This window comes from Nyctereutes procyonoides, unplaced genomic scaffold (assembly GCF_905146905.1).
Source record: "Nyctereutes procyonoides isolate TBG_1078 unplaced genomic scaffold, NYPRO_anot_genome, whole genome shotgun sequence".
Taxonomy (NCBI): Eukaryota; Metazoa; Chordata; class Mammalia; order Carnivora; family Canidae; genus Nyctereutes; species Nyctereutes procyonoides.
Genome location: NW_026575024.1, coordinates 15929149 through 15951192, shown reverse-complemented (window position 1 = coordinate 15951192; position 22044 = coordinate 15929149). Strand labels below are relative to the sequence as shown.

Below are 22044 nucleotides of genomic sequence, written 5' to 3'. Positions count from 1 at the left end.
GTGCTGGATTATAGCTGGAGTGGAAGACTCAAATATTTACAGGACCAGGTGGGCAATGCTGGCGTGCGAAGTGGGCCTGGTTGTAATGCAACAGGGGGACAGGGCGTGGTGGGGACCGTGGCAGAATGGGACAGGAATACACGTACTGACTGGGAGAAGTCAGGACTCAGCTCTGGGCCGTGAAATTGAGGGTCCGGTAATAGCAGATCTTGCAAGAGAAGATCACCCACCTTTAACAATACCCACCTTCAACAACAACTAATCTAGAGAAGCCAAAACAAAAACACTAGGTGCATGAAACAAAACCCGTCCGTGGATCAAACCTAACCCTGCCCCCTAGGCCCCATGAGCTGTTGAAAAAAAATGACTACTTGCAATGATGTCATATTCATGTAATGGAACATAATACAGCAATGAAAATGAATGAACTCTAGGCATAAAAATATGGGTGAATCTCACAAACATAAGCCAGACATAAACAAATACACGCTATGTCTTCCATTTCTATAAAGTTCAACAACAGACCAAATTAATAGAAGATGTTCGGAGTCAGGACTGTGGTTACTCTTGTCCAGAGGTAGCAGGGAGTAGCTGAAAGAGGACCCCGGCAGAGCTTCTAGAGGGCTGGCGGGGGGGCTAGCTCTTCATCTGGGAGCAGTGACTCAGTGGTGATGATGCTCCCTTTGTGATGGTCATTGAAGCTGTCCACGTTGGCTTTGTGTACTTTTAAAATGTGTATCTTTAAAATTATATAAAACTTTCGAAGCACACATACAACACAGATTGTTACCATTTGGAAATATTTCTCTGGATGAAGCAGGATTGCTTTTGGATGGGAAGGAAACCAAATACCGAAGTAAGATTTTGGAGCCTGGCTTCCCTGCAGGAGGCATCTGATGGCTCTTTGATGAATAAATGCAAATAGAGCAATTGTCAGGTATGCCCTGATTTGAAACTGAGGTGTTGAATAAAACAGCTTCGTTTTTCTTGAAGATTTCTTCAAATAAGAATATCTGTGTTGAGAATCGTGTCTGTTTAGTTCACCTCATTTATCGAAGTTCTCAGGTATTTGAAGTGACAAAAAAATAACTTTCTATACATTGTATATGTTGGACTTTCATGGGAAAAGGGTTTTGTGGCTAAAATTTTAAATGTGAGAACCTGGGGTGCCTGGGTGGCTCAGGGGTCGAGCATCTGCCTTTGGCTCAGGTCGTGATCCCGGGGTCCTGGGATCGAGTCCCACAGGCTCCGTACTGGGAGCCTGCTTCTCCCTCTGCCTATGTCTCTGCCTCTCTCATGAATAAATAAATAAAATCTTAAAAAAAATGTTGGAACCTTCAGGTTCTAAAATTCTGCCTCTCAGAACCAGGCTCCACGTGGTGGGTTGGGCTCAGGGGTGATTCACCAATGAGGATGGGTAGCAGGGGAGTGCTCTTGGGGGTGGAGGGAGCACCCAGGAGCCACTGTAGCCACTTCTCAAAGGGTGTGTCTCCATTTACAAAGGGCCTTTTCATCTTTAGTCATCCCTTCTGCAAACATGTCCGAGTGCCCACTCTGTGCCAGGTTATAGGGTGTAACGTTCATCCAACAATCACAAAGATGGAACTACCCATACGAGCAAGTCACAAGAGCACATGGCCGAGGACCCTCGCTGGTCTGCACCCTGCCTCCCAAACCACCCAAACCCGCCTCTTCTCACAGCCCCACTCGGCCACCCTGGCCTAGTCTACACCAACCCCAACTCCACAGTCACTAACTCACTGGCCTCCCTGTCCCAGTCAGACCCCTAAATCCAATCTCCAGAGTGATATCCCACCACCCACCGGCCCTACAATGGCCCCGATCACCTCCGCTCTCCTTTCTTCCACTGTCCAGTCATGGGGGTCCTGCCTCAGGGCCTTTGCTTTTGCCCTTCCCTCTGCCTGGACTCTTCTCCCACATCTCCAAGAGGTTGCTGTTTCTCATGATTCAGTTGTTGCCACAAATGTCACCCGTCCCTGAGAAGCTGGCAACACAGGGACCTCTTTGGCTGGATGATGTGTACTGCCTGAATTTTGTACCAAGGGCCTATTCACATAAATTGTTAGTTCAAACACAAGTGTCTCCTTAGAGAGGCCTTTCTGGAAAGCAACCTTCCCTGCTTACTTCCTCTTATGGCACTGTAATTTTCCCTTATGAAGTATATAATACAGTCTGTAATTGCCTTGGAGTTGTTTTTTTTTTTTTTTGGTTTTGTTTTGTATTTAATTTCTTTTTATTGTCTATCTCCCCCTCATGAAGACACAGACTTTGCCTTGTCTTATCTACCACCTACTACAGTCCTGGCACATAGTAGGTGCTCAATAAATATTTATTGACCCAGTGACAAAAAGAAGGGAAGGGGGAAGGAAGAATGCCTGTGTTGATAGTGGAGAGTTAGCCTGCAAAGCTGGGGATGGGAGGGATGGGCTCAGTTCCAAGCATAGGGAACGGTCAGTAGTTTGAGGGCTTTGACAATACTAGGCTAAAGACAAGAAAGCCGGGATGTGAGGCAGGCAAGATCATATCCATTTTGGGCAGGCCAGGTGGCTCAGCGGTTTAGTGCTGTCTTCAGTGCAGGGGGTGATCCTGGAGACCCGGGATCGAGTCCCACATCGGGCTCCCTGCATGAAGCCTGCTTCTCTCTCTCAATCTCTCTCTCTCTCTCTCTCTCTCTCTCTCTCTCTCTCTCTGTCTCATGAATAAATAAACAAAATCTTAAAAAAAAAGATTATATCCATTTTACACATGAAGAATCTGAGACTCAGAAGGGGAAGCGACTTACCAGAGCCACCCAGTATATACTGAGCACGTATATGCAGTAACTTATGAGATGGGTACTATTACTACATCCTCATTTGACTGATGAAGAAACTGAAGCACAGAAAGGTTAAGTGACTTGCTCTAGGTCGTACAGCTTGGAGGTAGCCAAGCCTCAGGCCTTTCTCTGGCTCTCAGTGGTTCCCAGTTTTCACCTCCCAGTTCTCCCACAGCCTCCGGCCTCACACAGAGTTCTGGCTTGGACTTGGAGGGGTTGTGACTTTAAACACTGACTCTCTCTGGAGTTTGGGGCAAAGCCAGAAAATTCTCTAAAACCTTCCAGGACTTGGGTTCTCCTAACTCCAAACCAAAAGAGAACAAAACTAACCCTACTTGCAAGGCTGCTGTGAGAAAAAAAAAAAAAGTGATAAAAAATAATTATAGGACTCATAAGTGATAAAAATAATTGTAGGGCTCCTGGCAAACAGCCTGGGCTATAGAGATACTGAGTAACGACAGCAAGAATTTATGGCCCTGTGGGCCCAGTCTTTTAGAGGCTGGGGTGATAGGAGCTGGGGTCATAAGTGGGGTCACAGGCAGAAACTCCCAGCAGCCCCTTCCTATCCTATCAGCCTGGGCAGGGCTCTCAGATGGCCATGCCCTCTGAGCCCAATGGGCCACCATGTGTCATCCATCTGGTTGGGTCTTGTGTCTCTTGCTACTTCTAAAACCTGTAAACTCTTAGCAAGTTATGGTGATTTGGTTCATTCATTAATTATCAGGGTTCCAGGGGAAGGCCTGGAGCAGATCTGGGTGGTGGAGGTAGATCAAGCTCCAGGCACGTGGGGTCACAGAGCTGGGACTTGAGCCTCTAACATCTGGACTCCAGAGGCAGAGCTCAAGACTGAGAAACAAACACTGAGAAATTCAAAAGGGTTTGAAGTCAGGTGGACATGACTTTGAATCCCTGTTCTGCCAATACTAACTGTGTCACCTTGGGCCAGCGCCTTAATCTCCTTAAGCATCAGTTTTCACATCTATAAAATGGGACTGCTGATATGCATCACACAGTGTTGCCACAGAGATTGCTCCAATCTGGCTAATAGCTGCTGTTTCTGGAACAGTAATGCAGGGGAGGCTCCACGTTAAGTGCTTTTCAGACAATATTTCATTTAACTAATGAGCACAGGTAAAGGGCCTCACAGACAAACAGCAATATTAGCTCCCCTAGAATGTATGTTTCATAAGTGCTGGGGTTTTGGTTGTTTTACTGGCTTCAGGTCTCAAATAGTGCCAGGTACATAGTAGATGCTAAACAAAAATTGTTGCATGAATAAATGACTCTAATTTCACCCATATCAGTAACAAAAGAGCTCTGTTACTTACTAGGTATGTGACTTTGAGCAAGCCTCTGTCTCTGAACTTCAGTTTTCTTCTCAGTCTAATGGGTACAATGATGCTGGCAACATTTATTGAGTGCCAACTGTGTGCTGGGCCCTATTCTAAATGGTTTATATCTCCCAACATTAATGTCCCCTTTAAACCTTACATCTCCCTTTGAGGTACTATTATCAGCCCACATTAAGGTTAAACTAGCTGAGGCAAAGGGAGATTGTCACCTGGCTAAGGTCTCATGAGCAGTAAGAGGTGGAACTGGATTCAAATTCCCCAGGCATCTGACAGACCTGCAGACTGCAGCTGCTTAACATTACTCTAGAGTGTCTTTCAAAGACCTCCTTTCCCCATCAATAGTAGAAGTAGTAAATATATTGAGGTCTATCTATAGAGTGGAATGCTAAATAGTGATGAAAAAAGAGTAAATTACCAATAACTATAACAACATGGGTGAAGCTCACAATCATGTTGAAAGGATCCAGGTGCAAAAAACACTAGAGTTGCCAGATAAAATACAAGATATTCAGGTGAATTTGAATTTCAGGTAAACAGTGAATTTCTTTTTAGCATATTTCCCAAGGGAAATTCAAATTCAACTGGCATCCTGGGTTTTTATGTGCTAAACCTGACAATCCTAAATATTATATATGTATGATTCAATTTATACAAAGTTCAAAGATAGTAAGAGGAATAAATGATGATAGATGTTATAAGATAGTGGTGGCCAAGGGTGGGGGTGGGTGGAAAGGCTGCAAGAAAAGTCATATAACTTGATCTGGATGTGATGTTACCTGTATACACACTTGTAACAATTCACCAAGCTGCACACTTAATATCTGCCCATTTTACAAGATTTGTGAATTGCGACCTAAAAAATGTTTAGAAATTCTAAAGAGCAACACACCCTTTTTACAAAATCTTTAGTAAATGGTGTCTGATGGGGTGCTCGAAAGGATAAAATGAGATAAAGGCTGTGGGTCTCTTAGCACATTTGAGGAGCTCCTAGTAGAATAAATGGAAGCCATTGTTAAATGTAACTGTAGCCTTCTTCTTCTTCTTCTTCTTCTTCTTCTTCTTTCTTTCTTTTTTTTTTTTTTTTAAATTTTTATTTATTTATGATAGTCAGAGAGAGAGAGAGAGGCAGAGACTAGGCAGGGAGAAGCAGTCTCCACGCACGGGACGTGGATTCGATCCCGGGTCTCCAGTATCGCGCCTGGGCAAAGTCAGGCGCCAACCGCTGCGCCACCAGGATCCCTTCTTCTTCTTCTTTTTCTTTCTTTCTTTCTTCTTCTTTCTTCTTCTTCTTTCTTCTTCTTCTTTCTTCTTCTTCTTCTTCTTCTTCTTTCTTTCTTTCTTCTTCTTTCTTCTTCTTTCTTCTTCTTCTTCTTCTTCTTCTTCTTCTTCTTCTTCTTCTTCTTCTTCTTCTTCTTCTTCTTCTTCTTCCTTCTTCTTCTTTCTTCTCCTTTTTCATTCCCTTTTGTGATTTTCTCTATTGCAGATTGATTAGAGTGCCCTCAAGTGTCTACATTTTGTCATAGCACCTCAGTTACTGCAAAGAATACCCTTTATCCAAGCTTGGAGTCTCAATTATAAAGGCCAGTGCTTTGCTTTTCCTTTGCTTCAGGACACAGAAGAAAGTACCCAAGTCCACTTCAGACTAATGAGTCCCAAGTCCAGCTCTAGCCCTGCCCACAGTAGCCCCCTGAAGTTCGTGAGAAGGCAGGCAGAAGGGGACGCACAGGTCTCTGTGTTTCGCTGGCCCAGCATTAACTGCAAACATCTTGTTCCCAGGAACTCACATGATCATATTTGAAAGTAACATTGGACAGGCTACAGAATGCTTTCACATCAACAATAATCGCAGCTAGCTTTCAATGAGTGCTTCCTGTGTGCCACACACCAGGTCAAGAGATAAATGTGTGTCCCCCCCCTCCCTTTTCATCCTTAAAATGACCTGTGAGGTATATATTGTTTGTAGCCTGCTTCCCGTCCCCTACCCCCCTAACCCCCCCTCCCCCCAAGAGTATGGGCATCTTTCCATGTCAATAAATATAGCTGGGGCGGTAAGTACTTGATTCAAAGGCTGAGAAACTTAAACAATCAGCAGCCACTGCCCAGGTGAAGATCAATAATAGTTAACATTTATTGAGTGTTTTATTACATACCAGGCCCTATGCTAATTATTTAACGTGAACTATTTCTCATTTGATCCTTGAGGCAATCTCGAGGTAGCTTCTATTATTATTCAGATGAGGAATCTGAAGCTCAAAGAAGTAAAGGAGCCAATCCAAGGCTAGACAAACAACTGGTTTGCAAATGGCAGAGCTGGGATTCAAATCCAGGTGGTCTTATTCTGGTCCTGAGCTCTCCACCAGCACATTTGAAGGACAATATGGGGAGAATTCAAGGGGAGGCCCCCAAGGGGAGAAGGAGCCATGGATAAAATCCTGAAGGCAGGTAGAAGGGCAGTGTGGTCATGGGAGAGGCAATATCTGAAAAGCCAAGTTTACCATGGTGGGGATGGAAGGCTTCCTGGAGGTGATGCCATTTGGACTCACTTTATGTCTCCAGCCAAGAAAGGAAGGCTTCTAATAACTCACCAGCTCCCAAGTGGTTTCACATCAGACTCACATGGCTTCAAGTACTAATTGTGCCACTCTCTACTTTAAAAACAAAATACACAGCATTATTGAGTCATAATTGATGTACAATGAACAATTCCTATTTAAATTGCATAATTTGATGAGTTTTGACATATGTACATACCCATGAACCATCACCACAATCAAGATGATGGACATCTTCACCATCCTAAAAGTTTCCTAATGCCCCTGTGTAAGCCATCTCCTTATCACACTACACTCCCATCCTCACACTGTGGTCACTGTGGATTAGAATTTCACTATATATAGATTTCACTATAGATTAGAATTTCATTTTACTTTATTTTATTGTTTTTAAAGATTTTATTTATTTTAGAGAGAGAAAGAGAGCAAGAGTGGGTGGGGAAGGGCAGATGGAGAGGGAGAAGCAGACTCCTTGCTGAGCAGAAAGCCCAATGTGGGGCTTGATCCCAGGACTCTAGTATCATGACCTGAACTGAAGGCAGATGCTTAATCAACTGAACCACCCAGGCACCCCTGGAATTTTATAGAAATGGAATCGTACAAGGTGTACCCATTTTGCCTGGCTTCTTTCATTGGGCATAATTATTTTGAGATTCACCCTCATTGTTGTACATATCAAAAGTTTGTTCCTTTTAATTGATCATTTATTTTTTTATATATATACCACACTCCCCTGGGGATAGACATTATTTTTCCCTAGTTTTGAGCCATTAAAAATAAAGCTGCAAAGCACATTTACAAGCACACCTTCAAGTAGACAGACGCTCTCATTACCCGAGGGCAAGCGTTGAGGAGTGGCTTTGCTGAGTCATGCAAGTGTATGTTTAACCTTGAAAAAGCCACTGCAAACCATTCTCCGAAGTAGTTGTGCTATCTGGTGTCCCCACCAGCAGTGTAGGAAAGTCTCAGGTGCTGGGGCATGTCTTTTTACTTTTAGCCATTCGGGCCAGATGCACTGGAGTCTCTTAACCTGTGGCCCCTACTGGTGGTCCCTTAACCTTTTCTGGAGCCCAGTTTTCTCATGGGTAAAGTGGAAGTAATCATAACAGCTTTGAAAGGTAGTGAGCTCACACAGAGGCAACATAGAGTATCGGGACAAGCAGATCATAGAAGTTTCTAAAAGATGGCTATTTTTATTACAGTGGACCCCCAGCCATCCCATGGTCTGGGGGGCCCCAGTGCACCCCAGGACACACCTTCAAACCAGGTGGTAAAAGCTGCCTTCTTTGTGTGGAGTCAGTGCTCTGAACCTGGAGGAGTAACAGGACTACTGGTGACTGTGCCGGGCACTGTGCTAGGTGTTGTAAATGGTTCATCCTTATAAAGCCTTGAAGAGAGTTGTTGTTTGTTTTTTTTCCCTCTATTTTACATACAGGAAAACTGAGGTGTGGTAAGCAGTCGTTGGCCACGGTCACACAGCAGTTAAGTGATTGTGTTGGGATTTGAACCTTGGTCCATCTGATTTGGGATCCAGAAGAATTGCTAGTAGAGTACCTGGCTCAGGGTTAGCAAAATGGCCCAGTTACAAAATGTCTCCTGAGGCTCAGGGTTGACTTCACTCAGGTTCCCTAGAAACAGAGTCTGCCAGGGATGAAGTACATGTGATTTATTAAGGGTGGAACCCATAGAGAGGAAAGCAGGATAGGAAGGAACCCAGAAAAATGTGCTCTTAAGTGAAGTCCTACAAGGGCACTGGCCTTTTGTATCACTTTGGGTCATTGGCCATGAACCACTCTGTGGATGAGGAGGATAACCTCTTAGGTGAGGTGACTTCTGAGGTAACAGTGCTTAGGACAAGGAGACACAATAAGCCATCAGACGCCAACCACTGAAGCATCTGAAGGGTGGAGGGTCCAGGCCCCATACAGGAAGGACTCAAGAGGTTCTCAGAGGTACCCACACTTCTTGCCTTCCTAATGCAGCAAGCTCTAGGGCATTCGGGAACATTCATTTCTAGGCTTGTTTTGGAGAATCGTCCATCCTGCTGCAACCAGCACGTTGAACAAACTAGACTTGTGACGTAATCAACACACACCTTTATTTTTGTCTCCTAGCATCCCTTTTAAAATTTATTCAGTGCAGAGACATTTTCTCTGCCACGAGGTGAAAACTCATCGTGTTACTTTTTTGCTCATTCTCAAGAAACAGTTCCATAATTACATTAGGTCATAAACACAGTATCGATTTATAAATTAGAATGTCCAGTAAAGCTACTGATCACAACTCCAAGCTTGATTTGGGTTTAAAGCTTCTCCCCGTAGCTTGCTTGGTGTTGCTTTAGGCTGATAGCCTGCTGCAGTGGGGGAGGCGGTGTAGGAGGCTCCATTCTTTCTCCTCCCCTTTCCCACAGGTGGGGCTGAGGGGGCTGTGTAGAGATGGAGTGGGGAGAGGAGGGGTCTCACTTGACCTGCCACCAACCTGGCCAGAGCTCTCTGGATCTAGGAAACATTTTAAGTTGCCCCTTTCTGTCATGGGATGCTGCCGTGGGCTCATGGAGATGGCCAATGCCATAGGCCCTTCCCAAACTTGATGTTGGTGGATGCACCTCTCTAAGGGTGTCTAGAAACTCCTTTCTCAGCCCTAAGAATCTGACATCCAACTCTAGATTTTTGCTGCTACCACCCCTCTGCCCCTCCATGAGTTCCTGGGGGACACGACTGCACTATCCCAAGTGACCAAAGGGGAGGCTTGGACGCCTTGTAGATGCTATCAGCTCATGCTGGTCCATGGGAAACACTGAAAGAGCCTTTGCCTTGGAGCATCTGAGAGTGTGGACTGACCTCAGGACATGCACACACTCTAGCTCCTTCACCAGTGCAGCTGGGCAACCCATTTCTCCCAACTTCTAGACATCCCTGCCCACATAGGGGTCACGTATTAACTCTTCACATTGGATTCCCCCCTCCCTCCTCAAGAAGCCTCCACCATTCTATTCCACTCTTCCAAGAAGGTGACCACCAAAGGAATGTTGCCCTCTCTCCCCTGTGGGTGAATGTAAGGGTAATAATACATATTGTGGTCATACAACTTTAGCACTTGTGGGCTTTTGGATTATGCTTTTGAAAAGTTATCGCTGACTGTCACAGCAGAGCTTTAGAGCAACATTGTACGAGTTACATCCACCTCCTCCAGACTCTGTTTTCTCATATCTTCATGAAGGTGATAATACCCACCCAGTGGGGCCATTGTGAGGGCCGCATGACACAGATAGAGTATTGCCAGATCTGACTTTCTAAGATCCCACAATCACACACCTGCAACTCCATCTCTGTTTGATCACTGACAAGTGATTTCCTGACCTGGTCTTAGGTTTCCTACTGTCCAATGGTACTCAGAAGAGCCCCTACCTGATAACATCTCCAAGAGGTTAGTGGGGTGAATATATAGAGAGTGTGTAACCCAGGGCCTAGCATTTGGTAAGGATTTAGTACTGCTGGATGTTAATAATACAGTGAGGGCAGTCTGGGTGGGCTTTAAAGCTGGTCCTGGTGGGATAGGGGGTGCAGAGTCTACCCCTCTTGGTCCACTAGCATTCCAGGCCCTGTTTTGGAAATGCTTCAGCCCAGCTGGGATCCAGGGCCCCTGGGAACAGAGAGGACAGTCTGTACCTCCAAACAGTCATGCTGACTCAGATTTAAAAATCAATGTGTGACCAGAAAAACACAGCTGTGCTCTCACCTCGTGTGGGAAATCCACACAGCCAACACCACTCATGTCTTTATCTCAAGCTCGGAGAGGTGGCCAGCCCTATTCTGGGCCCTGATTCTAAGGCTTATAAACAAAAAGGCTGGCACACGGAGTAACAGAAATCTCTGGCTTCTTGAGGAACACCAGGCCCATGGGTCACAAGCTTCGCATGATCCCCTGGTTGGGGTCAGGCATGTCTGGTACTTGCCAAACCCTTGACTCTCCCAGCCCTAGTCTGGACACTTCTCAAGCCAAGTCAGGCTCTGGACGGCTGGTTGGGCAACCCATGACCTCAGACTGGGTCAGATCCATCAGATGAGCATCTGTTTAAGAGTATGGAACATTTTGTTCTTTAGAATCCCAAGGGCCAAAGAGTATGAACCCTCCCCAGCCACAATTTACCTTCCCCCACCCCCAACTGCCATTTATTTTGGGCAAATTCTTTTGCCTCTTTGAGTCTGGTTTTCCCATCTGTCAAATGCAAACTAACAAGCACCTCCACCCACCAGGATTGTGAGATTCAGGTAATAAGGATAGAGGGATGGCACACACATTGACAGGCACTCAGTAGGGGGAAGTAATTCCTACAAACAGGACACTGGAGACTAAATGAAAACTGGTAAGTTATATATGCAGTGGGTAGACTGTGGAGGCAGACTGCCTGGGTTCAAAACCAAGCTGCTTTGCCACCTTCTGTGTGGTCACAGGTGACCTCTCTGACTCAATTTTCTTCTCTATAAAATGGGAATGATAATAATAATAGAATTATGAGGATGCTGTTAAATTAGATGCACTGGGAATGGTGCCTGGCACCTAATAATCACTTAATGAGAATTAACTATTTTTGATTGGTCACACAAGTTAGTGATGTTAGCAATGGTGCTGAAATCACACCAGTAAGGCTGTTCGACAGGATTAACGGTAAAGAGAACTCATAGTTATTGAGAACCTACTATGTATCAGAAGCCATATATTCAAACGTGTATATGCACATACACGTACACAGTGAGGTAAGCAGTTCTGTTTTCATCTTTTAAAAACTTTGTATTATACAACAAATCACAGATGTGGAAAATCATACAAATTAAATGTGTGGCTTAGTGATTATTTGGGGAGCAAACATCCCAGTAACCACCACCCAGGTCAAGAAATAAAACTTTGCCAGTGACCCCAGGAGCCCCTCTATGTACACCAACTCAATCAAACCCCTCCCCCCAAAGTAATTACTAGCCTGACTTTAATAGTAATTATTTCTTTGCTTAATCATTTGCATGTACATCCCTAGATATTATAGTTCTATTTTGCCCATTTAAAAAAAATCTTAATATGTGTTTTAAGCCATAGATTGCCCCTGTATTTCTTTCTTTTCCTTGTAGTTTATCTGTTACGCTTTTTGACCCATAGAGTTTCTCAAAGTCTGGATTTTGTCTACTGCATCCTTACAGTTCAATTCAACAGGCCCTTGCCTTCTGTGTTTCCTGCATATTAGCAGCTAGGTCAACCAGTTTCCATCCCTCTGACATGATTATAGGTGGTTCTGTGTTCTTTGATCAAGAAACACATATGTGGTTAGAGTTTGCTCTTTTTTTTGTTATTAGCTGCTATTGTGTACAACAGCTATATACACTAAATTCATAGGAGGTTGCAAAATGGCAGTATCGTATCATTTTGTTTTCCTGTACCAATTTTAATAATTTTATAAGATGTTTTTCTTAATCTATTATTTGGTCACCCAGTGGTACAGTTCATATAGGAAAGATGGGACAAATACTTGATTCTCCTGTTTTATTTACATAGTTTTAAGAATATAATTTGTTTCTATGCCATCCTCAGAAGGAGATCAGTTGGTGTTTTTGCTAAATAACATTATGAACTTATTGAAACATATTTGATGCACTTCAATCAATTGCAATTATAGTCTTTGTTACAGCAGAAATTGTACCATCATTAGGTTGGTTTCTAAGTCCACTTGATAGCCTGGATGGCTTCCTTGTTATCTAGTTATGACAAGATATTCCAGGCTCATTTCTTGCCACATCTTTAGAATCAGAAATTTCCCCAAGAAGTCCTTCTAGAAAAGGGCATTTCAAGACTATAAACTGAGGCTATGTACACTCACTGCTACTAGATTGGTCATTGTTTTTAGTGAATAGAATTAATATTTTATATAAATATAGACATAGATTTTATTATATATTTGTTAATACAGATTATAGGGTATATATATATATATATATATATATATATATATATATACACCTCAGTGTAACTTTGGTTTTCAAGGACACAAGAGATGAAAAATTTGAAAGATTCTGCAATAACTGATTTGCCACTTTATACTTACAACAGAATAGCAATGGTAAAACTGCCGCTATTAACTAGAATACTGAAAATGGATAAAAAAATGTTTGCATCCACTAGGCGTATTCCCCACCACTTTGGGGGAATTGTACTATAGCTACATTGTTAGAGCATACAGGCCCTACAAACTTTGTTTCTTTTTTTTTTATTATTAAAGATTTTATTTATTTATTCATGAGAGACACACAGAGAGAGAGGCAGAGACACAGGCAGGGGGAGAAGCAGGCTCCATGCAGGGAGCCCAACATGGGACTTGATCCTGGGTCTCCAGGATCAGGCCCTGGGCTGAATGCGAAGGGAAACCAATGAGCCACCTGGGGTGCCCCTTTGTTTCTCTTTTAGCTATCTTTCAGTAAATATGCAATGCAATATTACCACCAGTCCTCATGGCAAAGTCTCTCCAGGCATGTTGTTGGGCTGGAGCTCATTCTCAGTAGACAACTCAGGAAAGGCTCAGAGAAAAAAACAGAGTGTTTGCGAGATAATAACGGGTCTTTATAGAAGATCAGTTTTGCTGGATTTAAATTCTTGGTTCGTACTTCCTTTGAGTGTCTTACATATATTATAGCATTACCTCCCTGCTTAAAGCATTGCTGTTGAAGAGTCTGATGAGAATCTCATTTTATTTCCATTTTGCCTACGTGCTCAGGGCACCTAAAATTTTTTTCCTTTATCTTTAAAAACCAGTAATTTTACAAAAGTGTGCCTTGGTATTGGTTGTTCTGAGACAATGATGTATTGCTGGCTTTGTTTTGGGGTTTTGTTGTTGTTGTTGTTACATTGTTTTATTTTTCCCTTTAGTGACATCTTATTCCTAGGTTAGATGATCATTTCTGAACTTTGATTTGTCCCTTTCCCTCAAATTCTTTTATGTCCTCATTTACCTTTAATTTTTAAAAATTGCCCCTTCACTTTCTATTTATCTCAACTATCTGTTGATTTTATTTTTTTCATTTGCTCTTATATTCCATTTAGTTCACTTTTCATTTTAAAAATAATTTTTTTTTACCTCTGATTCTTTCATGACTTGACACCTGGTTTCTGAATTTCTGTAATTCTGATTTATGTTGTTCTTTTTTTGTTTAATGTCATGTTGTTCATGTTTTTAGCTTGCTTTCCTTTTCTTTTTTAAAGAAGAAAATTTAAAAAAATTTTTTTTCTTCTTTTTTTAAATGTCTTTCTGGGCAAGCTATCATTGTCTATAGGGCTGCTATTTTACTCTTTCTACTTCTCTCTCCTGGTCGATCTCTCTCTCTCTCTCTCCCTCCCTCTCCTCTTCTTCCTCCTTCTCCTCCTTCTTCAAGCCATCTTGCTTTCCTAGGATTTGACTTTGGTAGTTTTCCATTGCTCATTTTTATGTGAGATAGTTTTTCTGAACATTTGGAGGAGGCTTGGTTAAGAAAACTTTTGTATTTTCACAGAGCTCCCCCTTCTGTTGTTTCTGCATATTGTTAACAAAAATCTGGCTTTACCTCTGAGGTTTTCTGGCTCTGCTCTCCTCCCCTACATTCATCTAGCCCACTTTTTTCATTGATTTCTGCTTTCCCTATCCTACTCCATTGAAATTTCCCAGGAGTTTCTCAGCATGAGGCCTGTCCTGGAAGGAGGGTTCGGTGGTCATTTCTGGAACTCATGGGCATTAAACTCCATTAGCCCTGAGGCTTCGTGGCAGACTCCTTGCACTCCTCTAGTTGGAGTTGGGAAAACCCTTCCCAGTTTTAGCTGCTGTTTTCAAATAGCCCTGCCATGCTTTCCATAGATGTTGCAGTCTGGGGACTCCAGTTTTAAGGTTTGTTAGACAGGTTGTTGCTTCCCTTTTATATCTCCTCCACAGAGGCCCTGGTGGCACTCAGGCCTCAGAGCTGCTGCTGATTTGTCCTCACTCATTTGTTCAGGGAGTTCCTGAAAATACCTTGTTACCTAGGTCTGTTGTAAACATGGGTATGGATTTTATTTTTGTTTTTATGTGGGGACTTGGGAGGATTTAAATCTGTGCTTGGCATCACTGCCTTCATCTTCCCAGAACTCCCCTGCTGCTATCATTTTATAGATAAGGAAACTGAGCCCCAGGGTGGTTTGCTCAAAATCACATAGCTAACAAGAAGGGATAAATGTATGTGAGAGCACCTGCCATCCTACATGGTACAGAGAAGATGCTTAATACAGATGACTTTCTCCCTTACTTTTTCCTCCCTGCTTTTACCAGTCAGTGTCCCTTCAGGATTCGTTATTGACAATTCAGTGAGATTATTCAGGCAAAGAGCTCATGGCACTGCCAAAAAAAAAAAAAAAATGGTGTTCATTCAGAGGTACCTGTTAGTAAAGAATTTATGATTAAAGAAACCAAGGTAAGTAATTGTTCCAAGGTTACACAGCTGACTCATGTCTATTCAACCAGAAGCCAGTTTTCTTTCTTCTATACTAGTGGTTCTCAATGGGGGCAATTTTGTTCCCTAGTACATATTTGTCAATGTTTGAAGGCATTTTTGTTTTTCACCACTGTAAGTGTGGGGTGCTACTCTCATCTAGTGGTTAAAGGCCAGGAATACCATTAAGCATCCTACAATGTACAGGTTGACATAAACCCCCACCCCTCAAAAAGACTCACCCAGCCCCAAAGGTCAATAGTATTGTGCATGAGAAACTAAGCCCTATATCATGGTGGTATCCTAAATAAGCCCTCCCTTAGAATCAATACTAGAACTGGTTCTAGCAGATTGTCTGAGGTCAGAATCACATGCTTTGAGGGGATCCCTGGGTGGCGCAGTGGTTTGGCGCCTGCCTTTGGCCCAGGGCGTGATCCTGGAGACCCGGGATCGAATCGCACGTCGGGCTCCCGGTGCATGGAGCCTGCTTCTCCCTCTGCCTGTGTCTCTGCCTCTCTCTCTCTCTCACTGTGTGCCTATCATAAATAAATAAAAATTAAAAAAAAAAAAGAATCACATGCTTTGAAAACAGTGACAGGTCAGGCATTTCTGGCCTCCTCTAGCAAATACCCAACAGCCAGATTTCTTTCTTCAGAGACTGGATGAAGCTAGGAGGACGGGATGCTAGGAGTCCTCCAAACCAAGATGCAGGGCAAGCTGCCCTCCCTCCAGCTACCTTTCTGCTCTCAAGTGGGGTGGTCATCACGAGTTAACAGACATGTCATGATCCAATGTACCAGAACTCTGCACACACCATTCTACTGAATCCTTCTAAGGACCCCCTAGACAATGAGACACATACCCCCATTTTGCCCACAAGGAAATGGATGTTTTTTTTTTTTTTTTTTTGGAAATGGATGTTTTGAGGGGTAGTTCTGAGTGTGTTACTTCTGAGTATCCAGTGCAGAAAAGTAAGACAGAAGTTCAAACTGCAGCTCAATCTTGGAGTCATCATGTGACCATGGGCAACTTCTTTTCCTCCTCCGAGCCGCTTCTCAACCTGTAAGAACAAAGAGGCAAAGTAACCTCTAAACCAAAGTAAAAGTTGGGGCCGTGTTGTCATACAGACTTGGGTTCAAAGCCAGCTCTTTCTTTGACTATCTTGAGCCCCTAGGTAAGTGACTTTCCCTTTCTGGGTTTCAGTTTTCCCATCTGTACATGAGACAATCCTAGCTTCCTGTTCACAGGGTTGTAGCAAGGTATAATTGAAATCATACAAACAAATTATTTAGCATAGTACCTGGTGTATATAATCCCTCAAAAAATGAAAACATTTTTGATTATCTGAGACTCTTATAATCCTAAGATAACTTAGTTCCATGATATGTAACATCAGGAAGACCCAAAAATAATGGCCCTCAATTGAGGGAAGGGGCAGGGACTTCTGGGCATCTTTGAATCTCCTCTCAACCCTCCCCTGCCCTTGAGACCAGGTTCTAGACCTATATTCTTCTCCTCCTGCTGGCAGTATCTGGGATTGCAACCTGATGGTACCACCAGTGGGTCTAGGGTCTGGGTGAAGTTTATTCAAATAACTAGGACACCATGGTCTGGAAAGGATCATTCCTTGCCCTTTGCCATGAGAGCTGCCATTTGTAAAAATACGGTTTGCCTGGCGAGGGGCAAGGTGTTTCCTCTTATGAGCTTATTTAATCAGCTTTTTGCTCATGGGGAACTAGAGGCTTTGGAAATTTGAGTGATTTGGCTATGGTCACATAGTTGTGGTATGCCAGATTGTGGTAGGTGGAATAATGACACCCCAAAGATATCTCTGTGGTAATCTCCGGAGCCTGTTACTATCTTATCGTATATGATAAAAAGAACTTTGAAGATGTGACTAAGTTAAGGATCTTGAGATGGGGAAGATAATCCTAGATTATCCGGGCAGATCTAATGTAATCACAAGAGTCCTTATAATAAGAGGCAGGCAGGACATGGTGTATCTGTAGTCAACAATAATGTATTGTACACTTAAAAATTTGTTAAGAGGGTAGATCTCATGTTAAGTGCTCTTGCCACAAGAAAAAAATTTTTTTTAATATAAAAGAGGGACACAGGAAGATCGGAGTCAGTAGTAGATGTGCTAACAAAAGTAAGAGGTTGAAGTGATTTGAGGAATGAGCTATGAGCTGTGAAATGCGAGTGGCCTCTAGAAGCTGAAAAGGCAAAGGAACGGATCCCCTCTTTAAGTCCCCAGAGAGAATACATCTTTGTCAACACCTTGATTTTAGACTTCTGACCTGCAGAACTGTAAGATAATAAATCTGTATTGTTTCAAGTCATTACATTTGTAGTAATTTGTTACAGCAGCAATAGGAAACTAATACGTAGATAGACTGGGGGGGAGGGGGACTCAAACAAAACACAGGGTGTCCAGTTAAATTTGAATTTCTGGGGATGCCTGGGTGGCTCAGTGGTTGAGTGTCTACCTTTGGCTCAGGTCATGATCCTGGGGTCCTGGGAATGAGTCCTGCATAAAAAAAAAAAAAAAAAAAAAAGATACGGTTTTTAGTGTAAGTCTATCCCAAATGTCGCAGGAGACATACTTACACTTAAAAAGAAATTGCTGTTTATTTGAAATTCAGATTTAACTGAGTGCTCCGTATTCTATCCTAGAAATGGTGGAGCCAGAGCAGGAGTCAAAACTTATGACTTCATGGCTCTTCCACTTTCCCCAACAATCTGGGATCCAGCAGAAATTGCCATGTTCCCATGGCCTTCGTGGGTCAGTTCCCATCCTCCAGGGCTCCTCTCGCCCCCTGGGGTTGGGAAAGGAAGGGGTTGTTTAAAGTCATCTCTTGGATGCACCTTTGGGCTCTCGGTCCTCCCAGACACAGAATTTCTCTCTACAGATTCGTGTCTTTGCTCCGCTCGAAAGAGCCACCCAGGGGCTTTGTCTCAAAGTCTTGGTTGCGTAATAATAACACGTCTGTTGGGGCGGGAGGTGTGGGGCTGGTGGGGCTGGGGTGGGGGTGGGGCAGGAACACCTTTTTCAAGCTACCACTTTCTGAAGGGGACTTGATGAGCCCAAAGCAGGACACAGTCATTACTCAAGAGGGTGATTTTCAAAGCCAGAATCGTGTTGCACATGAGGACCCTGAGGCCTGCGGTCACTGAGCTGGAGACAGACCGACGTCCGCCGGACGGGCATCTCCCCATGTGCTAATCCCCAAGTCCAGGTTGGAAGCCCCTTATACTTCACTGCTTGCCAATTTCCCTTCCATGACATAGGGGGGCTCCATAAATAGGATCGAGTGAGGCAGTGCATGCAAAGCCGCGGGCGCACGTGGGATGTCCTGAAGCCGCAGTTTCTCGCCTTCTTCCTCGGGGTCTCATTTCCCGCCTCTGTACCACCCGAAGCCTCCCGGGCTCCCGGATCCGGCCAACTCCCCTCTCCGCACGCCCGACCCCGCCAGCGCGCAGGCCCGGCCGCTAGGTGGGGCCCGAGGGCCGGCACTGCGGCGGGAAGGTGCACATGCGCACTCGCGGGCGGCGCCGCGCCTTCCCACGCCCCGCGCACGTCACTTCCGGCGCGAGGGGCCGGGCCGGCCGGGCCGGGAGTGCGGGTCGGCTCTGTGCGCGCTGCCGGACGAGGCTCCCACTGCCGCTAGACCCGCGCTCCGCCCCGTATAGCCGGGCCGGTGAGTGCCCGCGAGGCCGCCCCTGTGTCAGGGGGGTCGGGGAGAGGGACCCCCGAGAGGGAGGGATCACCGGAAGTTGGAGGACTCAAGGAGAGAGACCCCAGGAAATGGGGACGCTGGGGAAGGGGTGACAGCCGGAAGTGGGGGGCCTCAGAAGGTGGTCGGCGGGACGCGGGGGCTCGGGGCTCCGGGGGGCCGGCTTCCTGGCCTCCGCGAGGCGGGGCGGGGAGGAGGGCGATGCCCGCGACGTGACGGGCTCCAGGCGGGGGAGGTTCCAGGCTTCACCGTAACCAACGGTGTTTGCACGGTCCCTACGCCCACCCATCACCTGACGCTCCAGACTGCCCTGCCCTGGAGATTACACAGGAGGCTCCAGGCGGAGGGCGAAGCCCAGTGTGGGGCCACGCACATCCACGCGGTGCCGCCCTAGGTGTGTACCCTCCGGCCCGTCACTTAACCTCCCATCGTCCGCTAATATTCACAGAGCACCGTCATGTGCCAGGCTAGGCCTATAGCCACTGGACACTACAGTCTGTTTCCCAGGTAAGCACTGGATTGGGATTACAGGCATCTGTCGGTGCCTCCCGTGGAAACAGCCCAGGGTGGGTCCCTGAACCGTGATCGTGGTTTCATGCCTCGCTTAGCATTCCTCCGCCAGGCGGTTCCAGCTCATTCAGCAAATATTCATGGAGCGCAGTCTACCCGTCTGACACGTTGTTAGGCACTGGGTTTAAGGCGACGAACCAGACAGATAAAGATGCTGCCGGCAGATTGCCTACAGACAATTAGAACAGAGGGAGCGTGCTCTGCCAAGGAGCTTCTGGTGGGGAGGCTCCTACCCCTGGCCTGGAGTTGGAGAAGGCGTCCTGCGTCAAGCACCATCATCTCTTACCTGGCTTACTGCAGCACCTTCTGAATAGTCTCTACTTCTGTCCTTAACCCCTTACAATCCATTTGCAAGACAGACGAGCAATCCTGTAAAATAGAAATCAGACCGTGTCACTCTTCTCAGATGGCTTCCACCAAACTCAATAAAAGAGTTCTTACTGGCCTACAAAGCCCTGTATCAATGGGGCTCCCGGTATCTCTGTCAACGCATCTGCTAATATTCTCCACCTTGTTCATTTGGCTGTAGCCACACACTGGCCTCCATACTGGCGGGCGTGTTCTTGCCTCTGGCTTTGCCCTTGTTCTCCCAGATATCTGCATGGCCTTACTCCCTCATCTCCTTCATCTCTCCTCAAATGTCATTTGGGTGAACAAATCATCCCTGACCACCCTATTTAAAATTTCAATCCCTATTCCCAGGTACCTCCAAACCCTCTACCCTGCTTTATTTCTCCCCCTAGCACTTTCATCTGGTAGACTATAGTTTTTTTCTTGCTTATAGCCTGGCTCTCCCACGAATCTAAGTTCAACACAGGCATAATTTTTTTGTTGTTGTTGTTCACTGATGTATATATCTTTAGTGCCTGGAAGAGGACCTGGTACACAGTAAGTCCTCCATGTTTGTTGAATGCATGAAGTGGCATCTAACTGGGACTTTCGGATGAATCAGTATTGGTCAGGTGAAGAACAAGCTTGCTAGAGGAAACAGGATGTGAACAAGATAAGAAAACACAGCTTTGGGAGGAACTGAAAGCAGCTGGGTGGGGCTGGAGGTTAGAATGCAAGGAACGGAGTGGGCAAGACGACGGTTTTGGGGGAGTGACCTGGTCACCAGCTACATGCAGAGACCCCTGAGATGGTCCCTGCTCTCTTTGAGCTCAGAGTCAGGGACCAGTGGTAGTCTGTGGACAGGAGCTTGGGCTTTGGGACTGGACAGCTGCTACTGCCTTACTCCTGGAATATCTAAAGCAGCTGTTTTTGGTTTTGTTTTTTTATTCAATAAATGTGTTCTGCTCTTCCAAGAAACAGACACTAGGATGAGATTAGACATGCAAGGAATGAACTGGAGGCAGCACCTGTGAAGCATAAAAGGAGGGGAATCTGCAGAAGTCAGGGAGAGCCTTCAGACTCCAGTAGGAGCTCAGCTCTCCAGGGAAGGAGGTTTGGGCAGGGAGTCGTGGACGGTAGGGCAGTTCCATGGCAGGTTCAGGCTGAACCTCGAGGTAAAGTTGCCTGTTAGTGGAGGCCCACATTTCACTCAGTCATTGACTGGGGAAAGGGTGACATCCACTGGATGGTGGATCCAGAGGGATGGCAGCTGGGGCCATCCTGTCAGTTATGCTCCATTCCTGTGTGAGCGTCAATCAGCCTTGTTTCACAGCCATCATAAGTCATATATGTATATGGTAAAAAAAAAAAAAAAAAGTATAGTAAAAAGTCTCCCTACTTAAATGTCCAGTTATCCAGTACTCTTCCCTAGAGGGAACCACTGGTAACGATTTTCTTATATTTCCTTCCAGAATAGGTGCGCTCAATATATAGGTGTAGATTTTAAAAATATAAATAAGGTAATTCTGTGCCCACTGTCCTGCAAGTTGCTTTCTTTTTCTTAGTGTGTCAGTTCATAAACATCTTCCCCTAGTATCCCATTGTTAGGATAATATCATTTAACCAGTCTCCAGCTGGTATGCAGTTAAAGTGTTCCCTGTCTTTTCCCATCATAACCAATACTTGAAGTAATTGTCCTTGTGTGTATATTTTGTGCACATGTACAAGTATATGCCCTTGAAATGAGATGCTGAGCCACCGGGTGTGTGGTTTTAAAGTTTGATAGATAGCGACAAACTGCCCTCCGATGAGGCTATGCCAGTTTATTCTCTGCCCAACAGAAAGCACATCACCCATTTTGTATTTTTGCCAATATGACTTTGAGTTGTTTTAGCTCACGTTTAATTACAAGTAGGTCGAGCAGCCTATCTCTGTACAGAAGGCCACGGCGTTGCCTGAGGAGTGTGTGCGTGTCCCACTGCAGTTGCCTGGGTGCCTTGGTGGGGATTTTCACTTCATTCGGTCGGGGGTGGGACCTGGCCCTGTGGTCCAGATCCACTTCATTCCCCCAGCTGAGAACCGCCGCTCTGACAAAAGTGCACCTGCCCACCACCCCCACCCCTCCACATCATGCTGCCCTTGAGAAGAGCAGTGCCGGGCTTCGTTCACTTGGCTCGGGGTTTGTGTGTTGGC

General features: G+C 45.1%; 1 protein-coding gene and 1 long non-coding RNA gene across 6 annotated transcripts in view; one reads left to right on the top strand and one right to left on the bottom strand.

Moving 5' to 3' along the window:
• TTPAL (alpha tocopherol transfer protein like) overlaps positions 1-22044 on the top strand; it is a 38474-nt gene that overhangs the window by 4916 nt on the left and 11514 nt on the right. The window contains exons 1-2 of one of the 5 annotated variants that reach the window (XM_055300824.1): positions 18820-18915; positions 19400-19458. The exons of 1 other annotated variant lie outside the window; for it this stretch is intronic. The gene's annotated coding sequence lies outside the window, so the exon portion shown is untranslated. Of the gene's footprint in view, positions 1-18819; positions 18916-19137; positions 19459-22044 lie in introns of those variants that run through there. 3 more of the 5 variants (XM_055300817.1, XM_055300832.1, XM_055300809.1) reach the window with 3 other exon arrangements.
• Positions 15804-22039, bottom strand: LOC129494151 (uncharacterized). The gene is made up of 3 exons (XR_008661304.1): positions 19808-22039; positions 17704-17744; positions 15804-16274 (listed from the first exon to the last, which is right to left on the bottom strand). It is a non-coding gene; the product is annotated as an uncharacterized LOC129494151 (long non-coding RNA).